Source organism: Idiotropiscis lumnitzeri, chromosome 16, assembly GCF_059441095.1.
Source record: "Idiotropiscis lumnitzeri isolate Australia: NSW breed Sydney's pygmy pipehorse chromosome 16, RoL_Ilum_1.0, whole genome shotgun sequence".
NCBI classification, from domain to species: Eukaryota; Metazoa; Chordata; class Actinopteri; order Syngnathiformes; family Syngnathidae; genus Idiotropiscis; species Idiotropiscis lumnitzeri.
In genome coordinates, this window is record NC_142406.1 from 287501 (window position 1) to 297500 (window position 10000).

At 59.7% G+C, this 10000-nt stretch overlaps 1 non-coding gene across 1 annotated transcript in view; it reads right to left on the bottom strand.

Annotated features, from left to right (window-relative positions):
- The window catches only part of LOC148320753 (18S ribosomal RNA), a 1933-nt gene extending 1478 nt beyond the window's left edge, over positions 1-455 (bottom strand). The window contains exon 1 of the ribosomal RNA XR_015839483.1: positions 1-455. This exon is cut by the window's left edge and continues 1478 nt beyond it. This is a non-coding gene — a ribosomal RNA (18S ribosomal RNA).
- Positions 456-10000: the final 9545 nt, after the last annotated feature.

Genomic DNA, 10000 nt, shown 5'->3' on the forward strand with positions numbered 1-10000 from the left:
CCCGTTACCCGTTGTCACCATGGTAGGCGCAGAAAGTACCATCGAAAGTTGATAGGGCAGACATTCGAATGAGACGTCGCCGCCGCGGGGGGGCCGGCGATCGGCTCGGGCGTTATCTAGAGTCACCAAAGGGGGGGCCGGGCCGGCGGCACCGCGGAGACCGACAGCCCGCCGGCTGTGAAAGCCGGCGGGCCCGCTGCACCGCGGCAAACCGAACCCGCGTGGGTTTTGGGTCTGATAAATGCGCGCGTCCCCGCGGAGACGGGTCGGCGCTCGTTTGCATGTATTAGCTCTAGAATTGCCACAGTTATCCAAGTAACGGTGGAGCGATCAAAGGAACCATAACTGATTTAATGAGCCATTCGCAGTTTCACTGTATCGGAACCGTGTGTACTTAGACTTGCATGGCTTAATCTTTGAGACAAGCATATGCTACTGGCAGGATCAACCAGGTAGCCCTCGCGTCCGGCGGTCTGTGTTTCTTGCATTGGAACCGGAGCTGAGCGGGGAGCCGGGCGCGGGGACCGGGCGGCGCCCGCGGGAGACGGCCTCCCGCGGGGTTACCCCCGGCGGCACCCCAGCCTCCCTCGTTGTTTTTTCTCTCTCATTTTTTTCGGACGTGGGCTACCGAAATTTCCGTTACCGATTCAGCCCCCGTGCGCGGTGAGGAAGTCGGCTGGGCCTCGGTATGTACTCGGTCCGTAGAGGCCGCGTTACCGCGTGGCGGTCAGTCGCGGGAGGGAGCCGGAGCCGCCCGCACGCCCGCGACCGCAACACGCACTCGGAGGCGGCGTCTTCTGACAGACGCCGGTAGGGTTTGAGAAACATGCTTTTTCGGGAAGGACCGCTCGGCTGACGCGGGCCTGGGCTCCCGCACCCCTCTCGTGGCGGGGCACCCGCGAGCGCGGCGGAACTCCCGTGTAGGACATCTCTGGGCCCGTGTGGCCGACGGGCACGCGACAGGGTCGTCTCGGTCTCGCGACGAAAGCGGTTTCGCGCTGGTTGGTGCGCTAGAGGTCGATCCGCAGGCCGAAGGAACCGTCCACCCGAACACCCCGGCGCGAGGCCGGGGCCGGCAGGGGCCCTCCGATGGCGGGTCATGCTTGCCAATCGGTCAGTGGTTGGTGTGGTGCAGTACATGTCAGGGTGTGGGTGCGAGATGGGCCGGGAGGACCGCTCCTCCTGCGTCGGACCCCGAGTCATAGGAAGTGCCGTTTTGTCACAACCCCAGGGGTGGGGTGGGTAACGGTAGGGAAGTGCCGGCCAACGCGCAGAGGTCGACCCGCAGGCCGAAGGAACCGTCCACCCGAACACCCCGGCGCGAGGCCGGGGCCGGCAGGGGCCCTCCGATGGCGGGTCATGATTGCCAATCGGTCAGTGGTTATGTGTGTGCTGCGGTGCCGGCCAACGCTCAGAGGTCGACCCGCAGGCCGAAGGAACCGTCCACCCGAACACCCCGGCGCGAGGCCGGGGCCGGCAGGGGCCCTCCGATGGCGGGTCATGATTGCCAATCGGTCAGTGGTTGTGTGTGTGCTGCGGTGCCGGCCAACGCTCAGAGGTCGACCCGCAGGCCGAAGGAACCGTCCACCCGAACACCCCGGCGCGAGGCCGGGGCCGGCAGGGGCCCTCCGATGGCGGGTCATGATTGCCAATCGGTCAGTGGTTATGTGTGTGCTGCGGTGCTGCGGTGCCGGCCAACGCTCAGAGGTCGACCCGCAGGCCGAAGGAACCGTCCACCCGAACACCCCGGCGCGAGGCCGGGGCCGGCAGGGGCCCTCCGATGGCGGGTCATGATTGCCAATCGGTCAGTGGTTGTGTGTGTTGCGGTGGGGCCGGGAGGACCGCTCCTCCTGCGTCGGTCCCCGGGTCATGGGAAGTGCCGTGTGGCGGTGGTGGGGCCGGGAGGACCGCTCCTCCTGCGTCGGACCCGAGTCATAGGAAGTGCCGTGTGGCGGGGCCGGGAGGACCGCTCCTCCTGCGTCGGACCCGAGTCATAGGAAGTGCCGTGTGGCGGGGCCGGGAGGACCGCTCCTCCTGCGTCGGACCCGAGTCATAGGAAGTGCCGTGTGGCGGGGCCGGGAGGACCGCTCCTCCTGCGTCGGACCCGAGTCATAGGAAGTGCCGTGTTGCGCTGGTGGGGCCGTGCCCGCCAACAGCCTTCAGTGGTCGGATACCACGTTTGCAAGCTCCCCGCTGGAATGGGGACTTAGAAGAAATGAGGGGAAAATTCCCCCGGAGCTCCGTGCCTGTGGGCGGGCTGTGAGCCGCGCCGCGTCCGCCAACAGCCTTCCATGGTCGGACACCATTGTTCGCAAGTTGCCCGCTGGAATGGGCACATAGAAGAAATTTCGAGGATAACATCCACCAGAGCGCCAGGGCGGCCGTTATTGCAGTATGCGTCCGCCTGGCAGCTCTCTTCCGCGGGAACCATTGGGCAATTTCTTTCACGGAGGTGGACATAGAAGAATTTTTGTTTCTAAAAACGTGGTTCCTAAAAATGTGCCCCAGGTGTTTTGGAAAACCCGGGTAAACCTGGGAAGTAGGCAAATGACCCTCTGACTAGGGGTAAAAACGTTTGCCTACTGCAGCGCCCCTAATGCAATTCGGCGGAACTGCAACGCCCCTGGTCGCCTAAACGCTACCCCTGGTCGCCTAAACCTCACCCCTGGTCGCCTAAACCTCACCCCTGGTCGCCTAAAAGTCACCCCTGGTCGCCTAAAAGTCACCCCTGGTCGCCTAAATTGTCAACCCCTGGTCACCTAAATTGTCAACCCCTGGTCGCCTAAAGGGGACTTAGAAGAAATGAGGGGGCAAATTCCCCCGGAGCTCCGTGCCTGAGGGCGGGCTGTGAGCCGCGCCGCGTCCGCCAACAGCCTTCAGTGGTCGGATACAATGTATGAAAGTTCCCCGCTGGAAAGGGGACTTAGAAGAAATGAGGCAAATTTCCCCGGAGCTCCGTGCCTGAGGGCGGGCTGTGAGCCGCGCCGCGCCCGCCAACAGCCTTCAGTGGTCGGATACAATGTTTGAAAGTTCCCCGCTGGAAAGGGGACTTAGAAGAAATGAGGCAAATTTCCCCGGAGCTCCGTGCCTGAGGGCGGGCTGTGAGCCGCGCCGCGCCCGCCAACAGCCTTCAGTGGTCGGATACAATGTTTGAAAGGTCCCCGCTGGAAAGGGGACTTAGAAGAAATGAGGCAAATTTCCCCGGAGCTCCGTGCCTGAGGGCGGGCTGTGAGCCGCGCCGCGTCCGCCAACAGCCTTCAGTGGTCGGATACAATGTTTCAAAGTTCCCCGCTGGAAAGGGGACTTAGAAGAAATTTGTAAAAATTCACCCGGAGCTCCGTGCCTGAGGGCCGGCTATGAGCCGCGCCGTGCCCGCCAACAGCCTTCCACGGTCGGATACAATGTTTCAAAGTTCCCCGCTGGAAAGGGGACTTAGAAGGAATTTGTCAAATTCACCCGGAGCTCCGTGCCTGAGGGCCGGCTATGAGCCGCGCCGTGCCCGCCAACAGCCTTCCACGGTCGGATACAATGTTTGAAAGTTCCCCGCTGGAAAGGGGACTTAGAAGAAATGAGGGGGAAATTCCCCCGGAGCTCCGTGCCTGAGGGCGGGCTGTGAGCCGCGCCGCGTCCGCCAACAGCCTTCAGTGGTCGGATACAATGTTTGAAAGGTCCCCGCTGGAAAGGGGACTTAGAAGAAATGAGGCAAATTTCCCCGGAGCTCCGTGCCTGAGGGCGGGCTGTGAGCCGCGCCGCGCCCGCCAACAGCCTTCAGTGGTCGGATACAATGTTTGAAAGTTCCCCGCTGGAAAGGGGACTTAGAAGAAATGAGGCAAATTTCCCCGGAGCTCCGTGCCTGAGTGCGGGCTGTGAGCCGCGCCGCGTCCGCCAACAGCCTTCCTTTGGTCGGATACAATGTTTGAAAGGTCCCCGCTGGAAAGGGGACTTAGAAGAATTGAGTAAAATTCACCCGGAGCTCCGTGCCCGAGGGCCGGCTATGAGCCGCGCCGTGCCCGCCAACAGCCTTCCACGGTCGGATACAATGTTTCAAAGTTCCCCGCTGGAAAGGGGACTTAGAAGAAATTTGTAAAATTCACCCGGAGCTCCGTGCCCGAGGGCCGGCTATGAGCCGCGCCGCGCCCGCCAACAGCCTTCCTTTGGTCGGATACAATGTTTCAAAGTTCCCCGCTGGAAAGGGGACTTAGAAGAAATTTGTAAAATTCACCCGGAGCTCCGTGCCCGAGGGCCGGCTATGAGCCCCGCCGTGCCCGCCAACAGCCTTCCACGGTCGGATACAATGTTTCAAAGTTCCCCGCTGGAAAGGGGACTTAGAAGAAATTTGTAAAAATTCACCCGGAGCTCCGTGCCCGAGGGCCGGCTATGAGCCCCGCCGTGCCCGCCAACAGCCTTCCACGGTCGGATACAATGTTTCAAAGTTCCCCGCTGGAAAGGGGACTTAGAAGAAATTTGTAAAAATTCACCCGGAGCTCCGTGCCCGAGGGCCGGCTATGAGCCCCGCCGTGCCCGCCAACAGCCTTCCACGGTCGGATACAATGTTTCAAAGTTCCCCGCTGGAAAGGGGACTTAGAAGAAATTTGTGAAAATTCACCCGGAGCTCCGTGCCTGAGGGCCGGCTATGAGCCGCGCCGTGCCCGCCAACAGCCTTCCACGGTCGGATACAATGTTTCAAAGTTCCCCGCTGGAAAGGGGACTTAGAAGAAATTTGTAAAAATTCACCCGGAGCTCCGTGCCCGAGGGCCGGCTATGAGCCCCGCCGTGCCCGCCAACAGCCTTCCACGGTCGGATACAATGTTTCAAAGTTCCCCGCTGGAAAGGGGACTTAGAAGAAATTTGTAAAAATTCACCCGGAGCTCCGTGCCCGAGGGCCGGCTATGAGCCCCGCCGTGCCCGCCAACAGCCTTCCACGGTCGGATACAATGTTTCAAAGTTCCCCGCTGGAAAGGGGACTTAGAAGAAATTTGTGAAAATTCACCCGGAGCTCCGTGCCTGAGGGCCGGCTATGAGCCGCGCCGTGCCCGCCAACAGCCTTCCACGGTCGGATACAATGTTTCAAAGTTCCCCGCTGGAAAGGGGACTTAGAGGAAATTTGTGAAAATTCACCCGGAGCTCCGTGCCTGAGGGCCGGCTATGAGCCGCGCCGTGCCCGCCAACAGCCTTCCACGGTCGGATACAATGTTTCAAAGTTCCCCGCTGGAAAGGGGACTTAGAAGAAATTTGTAAAAATTCACCCGGAGCTCCGTGCCCGAGGGCCGGCTATGAGCCCCGCCGTGCCCGCCAACAGCCTTCCACGGTCGGATACAATGTTTCAAAGTTCCCCGCTGGAAAGGGGACTTAGAAGAAATTTGTGAAAATTCACCCGGAGCTCCGTGCCTGAGGGCCGGCTATGAGCCGCGCCGTGCCCGCCAACAGCCTTCCACGGTCGGATACAATGTTTCAAAGTTCCCCGCTGGAAAGGGGACTTAGAGGAAATTTGTGAAAATTCACCCGGAGCTCCGTGCCTGAGGGCCGGCTATGAGCCGCGCCGTGCCCGCCAACAGCCTTCCACGGTCGGATACAATGTTTCAAAGTTCCCCGCTGGAAAGGGGACTTAGAAGAAATTTGTAAAAATTCACCCGGAGCTCCGTGCCCGAGGGCCGGCTATGAGCCGCGCCGTGCCCGCCAACAGCCTTCCACGGTCGGATACAATGTTTCAAAGTTCCCCGCTGGAAAGGGGACTTAGAAGAAATTTGTGAAAATTCACCCGGAGCTCCGTGCCTGAGGGCCGGCTATGAGCCGCGCCGTGCCCGCCAACAGCCTTCCACGGTCGGATACAATGTTTCAAAGTTCCCCGCTGGAAAGGGGACTTAGAAGAAATTTGTGAAAATTCACCCGGAGCTCCGTGCCCGAGGGCCGGCTATGAGCCGCGCCGTGCCCGCCAACAGCCTTCCACGGTCGGATACAATGTTTCAAAGTTCCCCGCTGGAAAGGGGACTTAGAAGAAATTTGTGAAAATTCACCCGGAGCTCCGTGCCTGAGGGCCGGCTATGAGCCGCGCCGTGCCCGCCAACAGCCTTCCACGGTCGGATACAATGTTTCAAAGTTCCCCGCTGGAAAGGGGACTTAGAAGAAATTAGGCAACTTTCCCCGGAGCTCCATGCCTGAGTGCGGGCTGTTTGCCGCGCCGTGCCCGCCAACAGCCTTCAGTGGTCGGATACAATGTTTCAAAGTTCCCCGCTGGAAAGGGGACTTAGAAGAAATTATGAATATTTTTGTTTCTAAAAACGTGATCCCTGAAAATGTGCCCCAGGTGTTTTGGAAAACCCGGGTAAACCTGGGAAGTAGGCAAATGACCCTCTGACTAGGGGGGAAGAACGTTTGCCTACTGCAGCGCCCCTAATGCAATTCGGCGGAACTGCAACGCCCCTGGTCGCCTAAACGCTACCCCTGGTCGCCTAAAAGCTACCCCTGGTCGCCTAAAAGCTACCCCTGGTCGCCTAAAAGCTACCCCTGGTCGCCTAAACGCTACCCCTGGTCGCCTAAACGCTACCCCTGGTCGCCTAAACGCTACCCCTGGTCGCCTAAACGCTTCCCCTGGTCACCTAAACGCTACCCCTGGTCGCCTAAACGCTACCCCTGGTCGCCTAACTGACCCCTCGTGTGTGGGGATCAACGTTTGCCTACTAGGGCGTCCTCCGGCGGCCTCTCGGCAGTACTGCAGGCCCATTTTAGCCGAGCCCATTGAAATGAATGGGGGAATTTTATACGTTTTTGCCTTTTTTTTCCCCCCTCGTTCTTTTTGTATTTATTCATTTATTTCAACTTTTACCGACTCAACCGCCCTCCGGCGTGCCCTCGGCGGTCCCGCAAGCCCAATTCGGCCGAGCCCATTGAAATGAATGGGGGAATTTTATACGTTTTTGCCTTTTTTTCCCCCCCCCCTCGTTCTTTTTGTATTTATTCATTTATTTCAACTTTTACCGACTCAACCGCCCTCCGGCGTGCCCTCGGCGGTCCCGCAAGCCCAATTCGGCCGAGCCCATTGAAATGAATGGGGGAATTTTATACGTTTTTGCCTTTTTTTCCCCCCCCCCTCGTTCTTTTTGTATTTATTCATTTATTTCAACTTTTACCGACTCAACCGCCCTCCGGCGTGCCCTCGGCGGTCCCGCAAGCCCAATTCGGCCGAGCCCATTGAAATGAATGGGGGAATTTTATACGTTTTTGCCTTTTTTTTCCCCCCCTCGTCCTTTTTGTATTTATTCATTTATTTCAACTTTTACCGACTCAACCGCCCTCCGGCGTGCCCTCGGCGGTCCCGCAAGCCCAATTCGGCCGAGCCCATTGAAATGAATGGGGGAATTTTATACGTTTTTGCCTTTTTTTTCCCCCCCTCGTCCTTTTTGTATTTATTCATTTATTTCAACTTTTACCGACTCAACCGCCCTCCGGCGTGCCCTCGGCGGTCCCGCAAGCCCAATTCGGCCGAGCCCATTGAAATGAATGGGGGAATTTTATACGTTTTTGCCTTTTTTTTCCCCCCCTCGTCCTTTTTGTATTTATTCATTTATTTCAACTTTTACCGACTCAACCGCCCTCCGGCGTGCCCTCGGCGGTCCCGCAAGCCCAATTCGGCCGAGCCCATTGAAATGAATGGGGGAATTTTATACGTTTTTGCCTTTTTTTTCCCCCCCTCGTCCTTTTTGTATTTATTCATTTATTTCAACTTTTACCGACTCAACCGCCCTCCGGCGTGCCCTCGGCGGTCCCGCAAGCCCAATTCGGCCGAGCCCATTGAAATGAATGGGGGAATTTTATACGTTTTTGCCTTTTTTTTTCCCCCCTCGTCCTTTTTGTATTTATTTACTTATTTCAACCTTTACCGACTTAGGGGCCGCTTTGCACCGCCTGTGCCCGGGGAAGGTGCTCCTATTCGGGCCAAGTGTGACACACGCCCGCCCTCCTCCTCCGGAGCTTCCATTAGGGTAGACTTAGGGGCCGCTTGGCACCGCCTGTGCCCGGGGAAGGTGCTCATATTCGGCTTCACTGTCAGGCAGCATGCACTCCTCCTCCGGAGCTTCCATTTGGGCAAACTTAGGGGCCGCTTGGCACCGCCCGTGCCCGGGGAAGGTGCTCCTATTCGGGCCAAGTGTGACACACGCCCGCACTCCTCCTCCGGAGCTTCCATTTGGGCAAACTTAGGGGCCGCTTGGCACCGCCTGTGCCCGGGGAAGGTGCTCATAGTCGGCTTCACTGTCAGGCAGCATGCACTCCTCCTCCGGAGCTTCCATTTGGGCAAACTTAGGGGCCGCTTGGCACCGTCTGTGCCCGGGGAAGGTGCTCATATTCGGCTTCACTGTCACACAGCATGCACTCCTCCTCTGGAGCTTCCATTTGGGCAAACTTAGGGGCCGCTTGGCACCGTCTGTGCCCGGGGAAGGTGCTCCTATTCGGGCTAAGTGTGACACACGCCCGCACTCCTCCTCCGGAGCTTCCATTTGGGCAAACTTAGGGGCCGCTTGGCACCGTCTGTGCCCGGGGAAGGTGCTCCTCTCCGGGCTAAGTGTGACACACGCCCGCACTCCTCCCCCGGAGCTTCCATTAGGGCAAACTTAGGGGCCGCTTGGCACCGCCTGTGCCCGGGGAAGGTGCTCATATTCGGCTTCACTGTCAGGCAGCATGCACTCATCCTCCGGAGCTTCCATAAGGGCAAACTTAGGGGCCGCTTGGCACCGCCTGTGCCCGGGGAAGGTGCTCCTATTCGGGCCAAGTGTGACACACGCCCGCACTCCTCCTCCGGAGCTTCCATGAGGGTAGACTTAGGGGCCGCTTGGCACCGCCTGTGCCCGGGGAAGGTGCTCATATTCGGCTTCACTGTCAGGCAGCATGCACTCCTCCTCCGGAGCTTCCATAAGGGCAAACTTAGGGGCCGCTTGGCACCGCCTGTGCCCGGGGAAGGTGCTCATATTCGGCTTCACTGTCAGGCAGCATGCACTCCTCCTCCGGAGCTTCCATTTGGGCAAACTTAGGGGCCGCTTGGCACCGCCTGTGCCCGGGGAAGGTGCTCCTCTCCGGGCCAAGTGTGACACACGCCCGCACTCCTCCTCCGGAGCTTCCATAAGGGCAAACCTAGGGGCCGCTTGGCACCGCCTGTGCCCGGGGAAGGTGCTCCTATTCGGCTTCACTGTCAGGCAGCATGCACTCCTCCTCCGGAGCTTCCATTTGGGCGAACTTAGGGGCCGCTTGGCACCGCCCGTGCCCGGGGAAGGTGCTCATATTCGGGCCAAGTGTGACACACGCCCGCACTCCTCCTCCGGAGCTTCCATTTGGGCAAAGCTTCCATAAGGGCAAACTTAGGGGCCGCTTGGCACCGTATGTGCCCGGGGAAGGTGCTCCTATTCGGCTTCACTGTCATGCAGCATGCACTCCTCCACCGGAGCTTCCATTTGGGCAAACTTAGGGGCCGCTTGGCACCGCCTGTGCCCGGGGAAGGTGCTCCTATTCGGGCCAAGTGTGACACACGCCCGCACTCCTCCTCCGGAGCTTCCATTTGGGCAAACTTAGGGGACGCTTGGCACCGCCCGTGCCCGGGGAAGGTGCTCATATTCGGGCTAAGTGTGACAGACGCCGGCCTATTACCCCCGGAGCGATGGAGCTGGGGGGCGCTCGCTCCCTGCCTGTGCCCGGGGAAGGTGCTCATTTCCGGGCTAAGTGTGGCAGACGCCGGCCTATTACCCCCGGAGCGATGGAGCTGGGGGGCGCTCGCTCCCTGCCTGTGACCGGGGAAGGTGCTCATTTCCGGGCTAAGTGTGGCAGACGCCGGCCTATTACCCCCGGAGCGATGGAGCTGGGGGGCGCTCGCTCCCTGCCTGTGCCCGGGGAAGGTGCTCATCTCCGGGCTAAGTGTGGCAGACGCCGGCCTATTACCCCCGGAGCGATGGAGCTGGGGGGCGCTCGCTCCCTGCCTGTGCCCGGGGAAGGTGCTCATCTCCGGGCTAAGTGTGGC